We start from the raw sequence: 13,854 nt of genomic DNA, 5'->3' as shown, positions 1-13,854 counted from the left end.
CAATTCTCTCACTTCTAAATCCTTTGCTATCTGGCTTCTAACTTCATCCTCTAAATGAAACCATTCTGTACCAAGTTAGCAATGATCTTCTAATTACCCAATCTAAAGACCTTTTCCCAATTCTATCCTTCTTAACTACTCTTTTTGACCTTGTTGATGGCTTTTTTTCCTCCTGGATACTCTCTCTTCTCCAGAGTTCCAAGTCTCCCATTACTGCAGTCCTCCTGACAACTCCCCAGGCTCTTTTATAGACTCTTCATCCAAAATCATGCCCAACAGACTTAAGTTGTCTATGAAGACTCTCTCCTCAGCCCTTTTCTATACTATCTCACTTGGTGATCTCAACAATTCCAGTAATTCAACAATCACCTCTATGTAGATGCATTCCAGATATTTAGTCTCTCCGCAGAGCTTTAGACCCATATCAAAATATGATATGGAACCATCTTGAACTAGATGTCTCATTTTCATCTCAAACTCAAGCTACCTTATTACAGCTAAGGACACCACCAATTCTCCCAGTCACCCAGGTTAGCAATCCTAGCGTCAACCTCAACTCACTCTCAGTCATCCTATATATTCACTTCATTGCCAACAATGTCATTTCTACCTTCACAACATTTTTAATATGTATTCTCTTATCTCAGTTCACAAACTGCCATCACTTTAGTTCAGATAATTTCACTTCTCACCTGGCTGTCCCGACCTTCACTCTCTTCCTATTCCAATCCACTCTCTACCCAAGCTGCCAAAGTGATTTTTTTTAAATAGGTATGGTAGTAGCTAGGTAGTACAGTGGATAGGGCATCAGCCCTGGCATCAAGAAGACCTAAGTTCAAATGTAGACTCAGACACTTAATAATTACCTAGCTGTGTGACCTTGGGAAAGTCATTTAACCCCATTGCCTTGCAAAAAAACTAAACAACACCACAGGTATGATAATTTCACCCCTCTGCTCAATAAACTCCAGAGGCTCCCTATTATTTCCCAAATCAAAAATAAAGGTATGCTTGGAATTTCAAGCTCTTCTTTCCTAACCTGACCCACTCTTACCTTTCCAATTTTTTAAAACTATTTTTAAGTCCCTTTTTACTTCTTTACAACTTTTACTCCCTTCCACTTACTTTATAATCTGGTTAGGGCTGGCCTTCTTGCTATTCTTCACACATACAACATTCAATCTCCCTTTTTCATGTTGTTTGTCCCATAGGTATCTAGAATGCTCTTATTCCTCCAAGACTCTCAAATCTTATCTATTACAAGATGTTTTTTCTAGTCTCCTCAGTGTCTGGTGCCCTTAGTTTGCTGACCTGTCTAACTGAGTACTCCTCAGTCTCCTTTTCTAGATTATGATTCATAATGCAATTTTTTTATCATCACCTGGGCTTACTATTCATATCTTAACAGGAGGGATGGCAGATAATTATAAGCAATTTTGTCTCATAAAAGAGAGAGTAGAAGCAGAGGGAAAATCACTCTAAAGAAAGTTTGATAAGATAGTCAACCAAAGCCATCACAATTTCATCAAGATTGAAAACAGAAATCAGAGTATAAACAAAGGAAAAATGGGAACAACTAAGAAGTATAATTAGAACAAACTATTTTCTCCACCAAAGGATGATAGAATTACTATGCTTAGACCCTAATGTCAAAGTCACTACAATCCTTGCAGAGAACAGAAAAATGGTATTTAAAAAGGAAGAAAGATGGGCAAAAAAAAAATGGATTGGATAAAATATCTACAGAGGAATTCAGACATAATGGAAGCAATACAATTGCAAGGACACTGAGAGATTAATTATCTAAAAAAGAAATATCAAAAACATGAAAAAAAATTTCTGACCTTATTTCTTCCAAAAAGGTGAGCAGGAAAACATTAACAATTTCTGACTATATAAACTCTTTAAAAAGGATGGTTATTCACAAAATGAAAGCACTTTCCACAAAGATAATTAATGGGGAAACAAATAAACTTTATTTTTTTTAGGCTTTTTTGCAAGGCAAATGGGGTTAAGTGGCTTGCCCAAGGCCACACAGCTAGGTAAATTATTCAGTGTCTGAGACCAGATTTGAACTCAGTCAGGTACTCCTGACTCCAGGCTCAGTGACACCACCTAGCAGCCCAAAACAAATAAACTTTTACAAAGGATATTCAACAATGGATCACCATCTTTACCTTCCCTAACTGATGGAAATATATAGAGAATAAATATTATCACATTGTGCTTGTTTTGTTAAAGGTAAAAAAATTCAACTTGGTGAAATAAAATGTTCCTTTTAGGTTCTTTTATAACAAAGTGATTCTCATTCAAATAAGAATCTTTGGGTGGGGCAGCTAGGTGGCCCAGTGGATAAAGCACTGGCCCTGGAGTCAGGAGTACCTGGGTTCAAATCAGGTCTCAAGACACTTAATTACATAACTGTGTGGCCTTGGGCAAGTCACTTAACCCCATCTGCCTTGCAAAAATCTAAAAAAAAAAATAATAAAATAAAATAAATTTTAAAAAGAATCTCTGGAAGATATAATAACAAAAATAGCACTGTGCAATGATCCTCTGGCAATAAAAATCAAGGAGAGATACTCACCAAAAGTATTCTCCACTCTGATGGAGGAGGTCCAATGCAAAGTTCAAGTCAAAAAGGAATCCCTTGTGGATGGAGAAGGTCTCCAGTTGTTCCTGTTTAAGGATAATATGAATGGATGAATGAATGAACAAACAAAGGAATGAAAGAATGGATGAATGAATGAATAAGCATTTACTAAGCACTTACTCTGCTCCAAGCACTATGTGTTACACAAAAAGAAGGCTTAGTTGCTTCTGCCTTCAAGGAAGGGTAAATTACTCTAACTGGGGAAACAACAAACACAACAAAGTTAAACTAGATGAAAGCCCAGGTAGCTAGGGCTCAAGGGTCTAGGGGGGGAAGAGCAAGGAGCAAGGATTCCAGGACCTAAGTTTCAACAACAGGTTAGTTGCCAGTTCCAGGAGTCTGCAGTATGTGGTACCTAAACAAATGATGAAGACTGGTAATACTCCATCTCAAAGGAAGGAATAAAGTTGGTGAACCCCAATGTCTTCCAAGCTCTCAAGCCATCAAGATGGGTCCCCCATTTTGGGAAAGGGACAAGGAAGAGAAAAAAGAGGAAATGCATTCCAGGGGGTAGTGAGTCTTTCCAACATTATATTGATTATATCAATCTCCAAAACACAGCAGAACTTACAGAAGGGAATCATTCAAAGGTATCTAAGTTGCTCGTCAGCAAAGGAAAAACAAATGGATGAACATTTTCTTTGCCTAGATTTCAACATGCTTCTGTGTGTAAACATCATATAACTTTTGTAACAATATGCGCACTAGGAACAAAAAATACAATGGACAATGAGCTGGGCTCAGAATGGAAAAGGATAAGAAAAGTGGACCGGATTTCTTTTGGAAAAATGAAAAGCAATTCTAATGACCCCAAGCTTCCCATAAAAAACACCTATTTTTTTGATAAATGTGTTTTGCCAATGTTACAAATGTACAAAGGAACCACTTTTGAAGAATATGATAAAAACACAAAAAGCAACAAAAAGGAATATGGTTAGAAGTTCAAGTAAGATGTAACACCAAAGATCAGGAACAAACAATACTTATATGGCAGAAAGAAAAGATGGATTGGTCATTTGTTGAGATGGAGGGATGAACAGGTCTTTAACCTGAGTACTCTAACTCATTATTCTTGCTCAAGGTACCAAGAAAAAGAGAAGGCTTCAAGCATGTTGAATGGACCCCAAGTTCCATGATGAGAAACTTCTGGGAGGCCATGGAAAAGCATTACCCAGGATGGGTAGAAAGGAATGCACTGCTGCATCCTTAGAGGGAATATCCAAATCAGTGAGTTAACTGATCCATTTGAATATATAAACATGGAATATAAAGTTTCTTCACTCTTTAAACAAATTTCTCATAGTAACAAGGACACAGAAATATACTTCTTTGGCTTCCTTGACTGTCCCTATAACTAAGCTCAGAATGGAAAAAATTTACAAAGGCCTAGCTCAAGTAGTTCCATCTCCATTTCAGTACCCCCCCAACACACACACACACACACACACACATACACACACACACACACACACACACACAGGATAGGTATTCCTAAACATAGATCCCATGTACTTAGGGATTTGTTTTTATTAAATGTTGCGACAACAGTATTTTAATATAATTGGTTTCCTTTGTAATCCTATGTATTTTATTTTAGACCCTTGAAAATATTATTCTGAGAAGGGGTACAGGCTTCAATAAACTGCCAAAAGAACCCTTTATTTGGGTTCCCACTTTATTTGGGACCTACTTTATTTGGTCACCTATTATCCCCTCACTTTCTTTTTCTTTTTTTTTTAAGGTTTTTGCCAGGCAAATGGGGTTAAGTGGCTTGCCTAAAGCCACAGCTAGGTAATTATTATATGTGTCTGAGGCCGGATTTGAACTCAGGTACACCTGACCCCAGGGCCGGTGCTCTATCCACTGCACCACCTAGCTGCCCCTATCCCCTCACTTTCAATTCAATCATTACCTGTCTCTCTGTGTCCTTCAAATTCTAAGATTAAATTACTTAATGTTTTCTGGCATTCTTTTGGTAGCTATTTTTAAGAAGGAATCCCGAGGCTTCCTATGTTATTTGTACTTCTAATTATACTTCAGACAAAAGCATATCAATGAAATAGAATTTTACTTTTTTAAAAAATTGTGTTCTTTAAAAAAAATTGTGTTCTATTTTTTCATTCTGCCAAAAAAAAAATCAACCTTCTTACTCTCCTACCCCAATCTGAGAACTGAAGAAAAACAAAATGCATTACAATATGCAATCCAATCAAAACAAATTTTCACATGATCATGTCAAAAAAATTGTCTCAGTCTGAAAACTCTGTCCTTCACTTCTCTATCAGGAGATACTCTCTATCACTAGTACTCTGGTATTATGCTTGGTTATCATGCTGATAATGGACTAATTCTTTCAAAGGTGTTTGTCTTAACCATAAAGCTCTCATTATATAAACTGTTCTCCTCAGTTTATTTCACTTCATATAAATCTTCCCGAATCTCTCTGAAACCATTCTGTTCTCATACAAATCCTTCCCAGGTTTCTTTGAAACTGGTCCTTTCTCAATTCTTAGTAATATTCTACTATATTTATATGCCATTACCTATTCTTCCATTTTCCAATTTATGGATCCTCCTCTGAGATTCCTATTCTTTGCCACCTCAAAAGATCTACAAATATTTTTATCATTAGTTTGCTTTGCTAACAACTAATTCCTCCTTTAATCTACTCTAATTCTCCCTTACTCCTTTCTTACCTTTTCATCCTATTTCTCTAATGAATAAAATGTTATTTCTGTACTCAAATCTGAGTATTTGTGATTCTTCTTTCTTCACTCAGGTCAAAGAATGATTGCATCATCAGCTGCTTCCCCAAACCTCCTTGTTTGTGTAGTTGTCTACCCTATGCATTGTACTCTTGTGAGATAATTTTTCCTTTCCTTTCCCTTCCACACCCTCTCATCTTACTTGTATATTTGTCTCCCCCTCCCCGCCCCCTTCAATTCTTCTCTTAAGATCATCAGAAGTCAGGAAGTTCAGAATTCAAATCCAGCATTAGACACTAGATAATTACTAGCTCTATGGCCTTGGGCAAGTCACTTAACCCCACCATCTTGCAAAACCAACAAAAGACAACTGTAACAGAATCATTTCCTGACCTTATCTAATTAGATTTCCTCTATAACCCCAGATTAAAGTAAGGCTCAGGGGAGACTTAAAGACATCTCCCTAAATTAGAATGTAAGTAATTTATCTTTGCTTAATCAATTATCATTTTTAGTTCATATAAACTGTTTTGTATTTCTCTTAATTCCTTTATTTGAACTTCAAAGTTTCCAACATAGTTTTGATATTTTTATCAGGAATGCTTGTAAGGCCTCTTTGTAATGAAAGATCCATTTTTCCCCCATTATCCTCAGTTTTTGTGGGATAAATTATTCTCGACTGTTAAGTTCATATCCTTTATCTTCTGGAATTTGTATTCCAAATTCTCCAAATCTTTGCAATGGTGGCTGCTAAGCCACACGTGATCCTGTCTGTGGCTCAACACCTGAATTCTTTCTTTCTAGCTGCTTGTAGTAATACTTTTTCTTTCATCTGAAAGCTCTCAATTTTGACTCTGATGTTCCTGGGACTTTTCATTTGGGGGCTTCATCACTATTTGATAAGAGGATTCAATTTCCATTTTGCTTTCTGATCCTAAGAAATCTGGGCAAATTTTTTTTAGTTTCTTGAAATAAAATGTATTAAGATCTTTTCTAATAAGGACACAGAAATAATCCAATATTTCTTAATTTTTTCTCCTTGATCTGTTTTACAAATCAGTTGATTTTTGCTATATATTATATCTATTTTTTGTTGAGACATTTGATTTTAGTATTTCTTTGAGTTGATTTTTGCTATACATTATATCTACTTTTTGTTGAGACATTTGATTTTAGTATTTTTTTGATCATGGAGTTATTGTCTGGGCAAGATTTTCTACGTCTTGAGCTATGATATGATTTATCTAATTCTTTCTTCCACAGCTCTTCTTTCTCATTTTTTTCCTCATTTTTATCTATAAAAACATTTTTTTAACTCCAGCTTCAGCTCTTCCAGGAATTCTAGTTGAGATTGTAGCCAACCTATGTTTTAATCTAAGACAATGCTAATCGAAGTTTGTGATTCATTCTTTTTTGCATTAATGTCTTGAATATCCCTGATACCAAAATAGTTCATTATAGTGATCTTTCTTTTGTCCATAGTTCCAATATACTTGTTAATTTCAATCTTGACATTAAGGCTGGGAAATCTGGTCTGGTCCTGTTGGTGCTTTACTGGAGTACTGAGTGCAGTGTTTCAAAGATTTCAAGGATAGGCTGGGAACTTGTATGCTTTCGATGTACCCAAGATCCTTGCAAAGCAAAGTATAACTGCTGCTCTTCTGGTTTGAGCTATGCAAATTGTCAATCTGAGTTTTGCTCGAAGCAAAATACTTCTGGACTTGGCCTGAAATCAGCCAATAAGGAAGTTCTGCTGGTTCAAAGGTAACACAACAGCAGGATCTGCTTTGTTTTTCGATTCCTGCCCTGGTTAAACCTATTTAAGCAGCACTAGATGCTGAAATCAAGATTCTGTTCTGTTCCTGGGGTCTGAGCCAAGCTGCTGTTGCTTGCTTCTAAATTTCTACTTTCTCTATTAGATGTCCATGTTCTCCCGACCCAAGAACATACCATATTCCCCCATGTATAAGACGCACCCCTTTTTTGAAAAACTCAGGGTGTTAAAAACTGCGAGTTCTTATACAGTAGTTGTAGATTATTTTACTTGCATTTCCCACTTTTTCTGCACTTCTTGTCTTTGCACTCACTGTTTTGCATTTGTTACAGGTATGTTATGTTTTGCCACATTCTGCTCAAAAATGGTTCAGAAAAAAATTATCATTCAATGCTGAATTCAAGTTCAAAATGATCCAGTTTGCAAAAGTGAAAGGAAATCATGCTGCTGACCATCAGTTTGGTCTTCCTGCTACTGAGAAAACAATCTGAGACTGGCTACAGGAAGAGGAAACCTACTGAAAATACCATGGCAGAAGATGGCCATGAGAGGCAAGGCAGTCAAATGTCATGATTTAGAGAGGGAATTGAAGAGATGGATTGAAGTACAATGGGCCACTGGAATTCCTGTGTCCACAAAGCTGGTTCAGCAGGAGGCCAGAAGAATTGCTGATGAAAAAGAAGTGACTGATTTCCAAGGAGAACACAATGGTGCTTCAGGTTCATGAAACGGAATGGACTGAGCATGCAACCATGCACCAGACTTGCCCAGGGAGAGCTTATGGTCAACCACAGATCAGAACACAGGCAGGAGAGCAGTTAGAGCCTCTTCCTGACACAGATGAAGATGACAGATAAGCCTTTCCTAAGACAAACACAGATAAAGATGAGCTAATGAATGGGAGTTTTGACAGTAATGAGGAATTGTATGAATTTTATGATGAATAAAACTTGAGTTCAATAACTTTATATAATACATTTTTTTCAAATTTTGGACCCCAAAATTAAAGTGTATCTTACACATGGAAGCGTCTTATAGATGGAGAAATACAGTAAATCCTGTGTGCATATCCCCACCAGGATCTGTGACCCCAAACTGGATGGTGGGTGACAAAGTGGCTAGTTGGCCCCATCACGGTGTCCCAAATGGGCTTCAAGGAGCCCCTGAATGGTCTGAGAACTTGCCCAGGTGACAAAGAGTGTTCTGCCTGCTGGCATGTTCCTACTAGATGATGACCCCAAAATCAGCAAACCTCTCTGGTCTCCCTATGCTAACCTTAAAAGGATTTCACTGTGACTTTTGCTCAATTTCCCAATCACGATTTTATGTGGTACAATTTTTACCTCTGTTAAAGGGATTTTGATGATTAGAACTCAATTTCTTCAATCGCTGCTACTCCACCACCATCCTGGCTCCTCAGATCCTTTTGTCAACAATAAAAGTACCACGTTCTTTGATGTGCCATTTTGCTGAGTATCAGTGAAGGATTTATACAAATCCAGCCACAGCAATTTATCCAATACCACTTGGGAACACTACCAAATTTACAAGATGGTAAACTGGAGGGACAAAGTTTTTCTTGGAAAAATTCTATTTATTATAACATTTAGTAAATGCCACAATGGTAGCACAGTTGACAAAGTGTTGGGTCTGGAGACAGGAAGACTCATCTTCCTGAATTCAAATCTGGCATCAGTCACTTACTAGCTGTGTGATCCTGGGCAAGTCACTGAACTTTCTTTGTCTCAGTTGCCTCATCTAGAAAATGAGCTGAAGAAAATGGCCAACCACTCCAGTATTTTTTTGCCAAGAAATTCCCCAAAAGGGATCTCCAACAATCAAAAACTACAGAGAACAGCTAAACAAAAACACACAAAAGCATGATATTAGATATACAAAGATAAAATAAGGTATTCTCAGACATTGGGGCATTTACAATCTAAATGGGGGGGGAGAAATCTATACAAAAGAACAAAAACACAGCAAACACTTTTGAAATGCAAACTGTGCTAAGAGCACTTTACTAGCAGAGGAATATAGGAGGCTAGCACAGTACTAGGGCTAAATAATTTTGCTTGCTTGATGGATAAGACACAGTCCCAACCCTCCAAGAATTAAATTATCTCTTCCATAAGACACAGTCCCAACCCTCCAAGAATTAAATTATCTCTTCCAAAAATATCATGAACACAAAAAAAAAGTCAGAACTAGTTTGAGAAATACAAGGAGGAAAAATATAAGGATTTTTCAAATGGAGAGGTAAGTGTAAGGAAATAGAATGGATTTCACTGAGGAGATGCTATTTGAGCACTTAAAAAGAGCAGAATTTTGGGGGCGGAGCCAAGATGGCGACAAGATTGGATCTTGTCCTAGGCGCTCTCTCATACATCTTTTAAACTAAGGACTCTAACTAAACTTTCAAGAGACAGAACCCACAGAGGGACCCAATGAGGCAGTTCTCCTACTCAAGGTAACCTGGAAAAGATCAGAAAGGCTCTGCTCCCCGGGATCAGAGGGGCGGCCCACCAGAGGGGTGACCTGCCAGAGCGAAAGAACTTCAGCCTCCCAGAGGCAGCCCCAGGGCGCTGGGAGCCACAGCTCACAGCAACAGGGGCAGTTTCCTGACCTACGCCCCAGGGAGCACCGGGCACAAATTGGGGGAACAGCCGGGGTACCTCTGCCAGAGCGAGCACGTGGAGCCCAGCCCTCAGAGCACACAGAGAGCAGTGTGGTCACCGCATTCCAGATCCAGGAAACAGAAGCAGGCAAAGCCAGTAAGCAGGAGCTCCCAGGGCATGAGCCCATTGAACCTAGGGAGGGGAGTGAAGAGAGAAAGACTGCAGAGCTCTGTCCTCTGTCCCTGGAACAGGACTCTAGGGCTCTGACCACATTCAGATCCTGATCGCAGTCCAGGACCCCCCATAGAACAGCAGGGCCACCCTCCACTTGAGCCCCATGGAAGAGGGGGGGGAGCTTGTAGTCATTCACAGACCAGGAGGGAGAAAAGAGCCTCATACACTGAGACCCTTGTGGGAGTATCCCAAAAGGTCAGAAAGCACCCCAAAAACAGGCTTAGACTGGGAAAATGAGCAAGCAGAGAAAGGGGAGGAACACCACTGAGAAATACATTATCTATGAACCCAAGAAGGATCAGTATACTCAGCCTGAAGATGAGGAAGCCCAAGCTCCTGCATCTAAAGACTCCAAGAAAAAATAGAAATTGGGCTCAGGCTATGACAGAGCTCAAAAAAGACTTTGAAAATCAAATGAGGGAGTTAGAAGCAAAACTGGGAAAAGAAAGGAGAGAGATGCAGGAAAAACATGAAAATGAAGTCACCAGCCTAGTCAAGGAAATCCAAAAAAATGCTGAAGAAAATAGCATGCTAAAAAACAGCTTAGGTCAAATGGATAAAACAGTTCAAAAAGTTATTGAGAAGAATGCTTTAAAAAGCAAAATTGGCCAGATGGAAAAAGAGATAAGAAAACTCTCTGAGAACAAATCCTTCAGACAAAGAATAGAATTCAGGGAGATTGATGAATTTACAAGATATCAGGAATGAATCCTTCAAAACCAAAAAAATGAAAAATTAGAAGAAAATGTGAAACATCTCATTGAAAAAACAACTGATATGGAAAACAGATTTAGGAAAGATAATTTAAAAATTATTGGAATATCTGAAAGTCATGATCAGGAAAAGACCCTTGACATCATTTTCAAAGAATTACTACAGGAAAATTGCCCTGATATTCTAGAAGCAGAGGGCAAAACAGAAATGGAGAGAATCCACTGATCCCCCCAAGAAAGAGATCCCAAAAAACCAACCCCTAGGAATATTATAGCCAAGTTCCAGAACTCCCAAGTCAAAGAGAAAATATTACAAGCAGCCAGAAGGACAGGATCACACAGGACTTAGAAGCAACTACATTAGAAGCTCGTAGGGCTTGAAATATAATATACTGGAAGGCAAAAGAGCTTAGAATGCAACCAAGAATCAACTACCCAGCAAGGCTGAATGTCCTCTTCAAGGGAAAAAGATGGACTTTCAATGAACCAGGGGAATTTCAAATGTTCCTGTTGGAATGGCCAGAGCTGAACAGAAGGTTTGATCTTCAGATACAGGACTCAGGTGAAGCATGGAGATTGGAGGAGAGGGGGGAAATATGGGGGACTTAATGATGATGAACTGCATGTATTCCTGCATAGAAAAATGACACTGTTAATACTCATATAAACCTTCTCAGTTAATAGAGCAGGTAGAAGGAGCTTTTATAGTTGAAGCACAGGAGAAAGCTGAATTCCAAGATAAAATATGGAGTAAAATGGAGTCAACAGAAAAAAGGGAAATGTAATGGGAGAAAGAAAAAGGAGAGGGGGAATAGGCCAAGATATTTCATATAATAAGATTTTACTTTATTACAATGAGCTACTGCAATGATATGGAAGGGGGGGAAGGCAAGGGGGAATGAGGGAATTTCACCCTCATCAGAGGTGGTTAGGAGAGGAAACAGCATATATACTCAATGGGGTATAGGCATCTGGAGTAAGAAGGAGGGGGGGGACAGGGGGAAGTGGGGGTGATGTGAGGGATGGAGGAGAGGATGGACCATAGGGGGGAGAGTGGTCAGATATAACACATTTTCTTTTTTACTTCTTGCAAGGGGCTGGGATTAGATGGCCTGTCTGGGACCATGGAGCCAGGTGGATGCTGGGCCTAAGGGGTGGTATGGGGGCTCAGGGCCTCTTGGCCCCAGGACCAGGGATCTGTCTGCTGCGCCACTCAGCTACCCTACAGCAGAGTCAGAGTGAAAGGAGAGAGAAAATATAGTACATGGTAGTGGAAAAGTATGAAAGGAGGGAGTTGCGATCGGCAATGGCAACAAAGGAAAAATATGGAAGTAACTTTTACCATGGACTTAGCATAAAGAATGTGACCCACTCGTGACAGAGTTGTTGGTGTTGGAACAAAGACTCAAGCACATTTATTATTATTATTATTATTATTATTATTATTATTATTATTATTATTATTATTATCATTATTATTATTATCTGGGGGGGTGCAGGGCAAATGGGGCTGGGTGGCCCACCTGGGGCCGCATAACAGGGTGATCATTGGGTGTCTGAGGCTGGATTTGGACCCAGGTGCTCCTGGCTCAAGGGCCAATGCTCTGTCCACCACCTAGCCACCCCTACTATTATTACTATTTTATTTTTATTTTGGGTTTTTTTCTTTTTTTTGGTTTTTGCAGGGCAGTGGGGTTCGGGTGGCTTGCATGTCACATGGCTGGATGTGGGCTTGGGTGTTCAAGACTCCAGGGCTGGTGCTCCGTCCACTGCGCCACCTGCCCACACCTACAATTATTACTATTATTTTTTTAATTTTAATTTTTTTTCTCTCCCCTTTACTTTATCGCTCAAGTGAGTCTATATTTTGGGGGGTATTTTCTTTACTCTTAAACAAGAATATTTTATTAATATATAAAAAAACATTTGTACAAAATGAGAATATTAAATATTTTTTTAAAAAAGAGCAGAATTTCAAGAGGTGGGAAATGGGGAGGGGGGAAGAGTATCATTTTCAACTAGTAATAGTCTCCTCAACAACCAATCAAATAATTCTATCAAAAAAGCAAATTAAGTTAGTCTGGCATGACTTATTCTTAATGAACCCATGAAGGTTCATTATTTAATCACTGCCTCTATTCCAAAGTGCTTACAAATTACTTTAATAAACAAGTCAAGAATTTTATTATAAATGAATTTCAAACTCAATTCCTAGGTTTTAAGCTATCATGAGGATGCTAGATTTGTAGGAAATGATGAGGTACCAAAACTAAATTTTACCTACATTGTAATTCCTCAAGCAAGACCTGTCTCTTTACTTTTCAGCACAAGGACATCCAAACTCCTATAAACATAGATGGGAGCTATATTAATTTTTTTACTGATAAAAGCAGTATAACCTACTATTAAAAATATGGATTTTTAAAAGCAATAATACAAAAAAATCTAATGTTTTTCTTTAATGCCTCAAAACATTATATGAAGATAGCCATAGATTTTCCAGAGGTTCTGCTGATCAATGAAAAACTTGGTCAGATCCTAAGACACTACAAAGGGTATAAGCCTAGTTCTAGCGAATGCATATCTGTCATCTGACAATAAGTCTTCAGATGGCATCATCAACAAGTTAGCTATATAATGGTAAATTTTTCAACCAAGGCAACTCTCAAAATACCAACTCCAAGTGAGAGAGTGTAATCTGTGGTGGAAGCAATTATCACATTAATGAAGTCCTGAATCTTTTAAACATTTAAGTAAACTAAAATATCAAAACAAAGGTTAATTAACTTTATTTATGGACGAAGTCAACCACAAGGTTGGTAGTGAAGCAGAAGTTCGCAACTGCTTGTGTAAGGTGTTTTACCTTCATCTTGCTCTGAAGGCTTTTCCAATTAGCTACAATGTCAATAGACAGTGATGTTTCCCTTTCCTCTTATGATGAGACTTCAAAATCAAAGCTTGCAGGAAAAAGCCAAAGAGGCACCATTTGTCCCAATTGGAATAGCAGGTTTTGCAACTATTGTTGCTTATAGATTATACAGACTGAAGAACAGAGGGAATACTAAAATGTCTGTCCACCCGATTCACATGTGTGTGGGAACCCAAGGCTTTCTAGCAGGAGCAATGACTGTAGATATGTTGTACTCCGTGTACCGGG

The 13,854-nt window shown here is 38.5% G+C and overlaps 1 protein-coding gene and 1 pseudogene across 10 annotated transcripts in view; one reads left to right on the top strand and one right to left on the bottom strand.

Moving 5' to 3' along the window:
* Positions 1–13,854, bottom strand: part of ARHGAP32 (Rho GTPase activating protein 32) — a 380,058-nt gene that overhangs the window by 347,735 nt on the left and 18,469 nt on the right. For 5 of the 10 annotated variants that reach the window (XM_074216327.1, XM_074216329.1, XM_074216326.1 and 2 more), the window contains exon 1: positions 2,588–13,854. This exon is cut by the window's right edge and continues 17,224 nt beyond it. The exons of 2 other annotated variants lie outside the window; for them this stretch is intronic. The gene's annotated coding sequence lies outside the window, so the exon portion shown is untranslated. The remainder of the gene's footprint in view (positions 1–2,587) is intronic. 3 more of the 10 variants (XM_074216323.1, XM_074216324.1, XM_074216334.1) reach the window with 1 other exon arrangement.
* The window catches only part of LOC141508062 (HIG1 domain family member 1A, mitochondrial pseudogene), a 283-nt pseudogene continuing 26 nt past the window's right edge, over positions 13,598–13,854 (top strand).

The sequence above is a fragment of the Macrotis lagotis genome, chromosome 1 (assembly GCF_037893015.1).
Source record: "Macrotis lagotis isolate mMagLag1 chromosome 1, bilby.v1.9.chrom.fasta, whole genome shotgun sequence".
Lineage (NCBI taxonomy): Eukaryota > Metazoa > Chordata > Mammalia > Peramelemorphia > Peramelidae > Macrotis > Macrotis lagotis.
The sequence above is the reverse complement of the archived record's forward strand: the minus strand, read 5'-3'. Positions and strand labels throughout refer to the sequence as shown.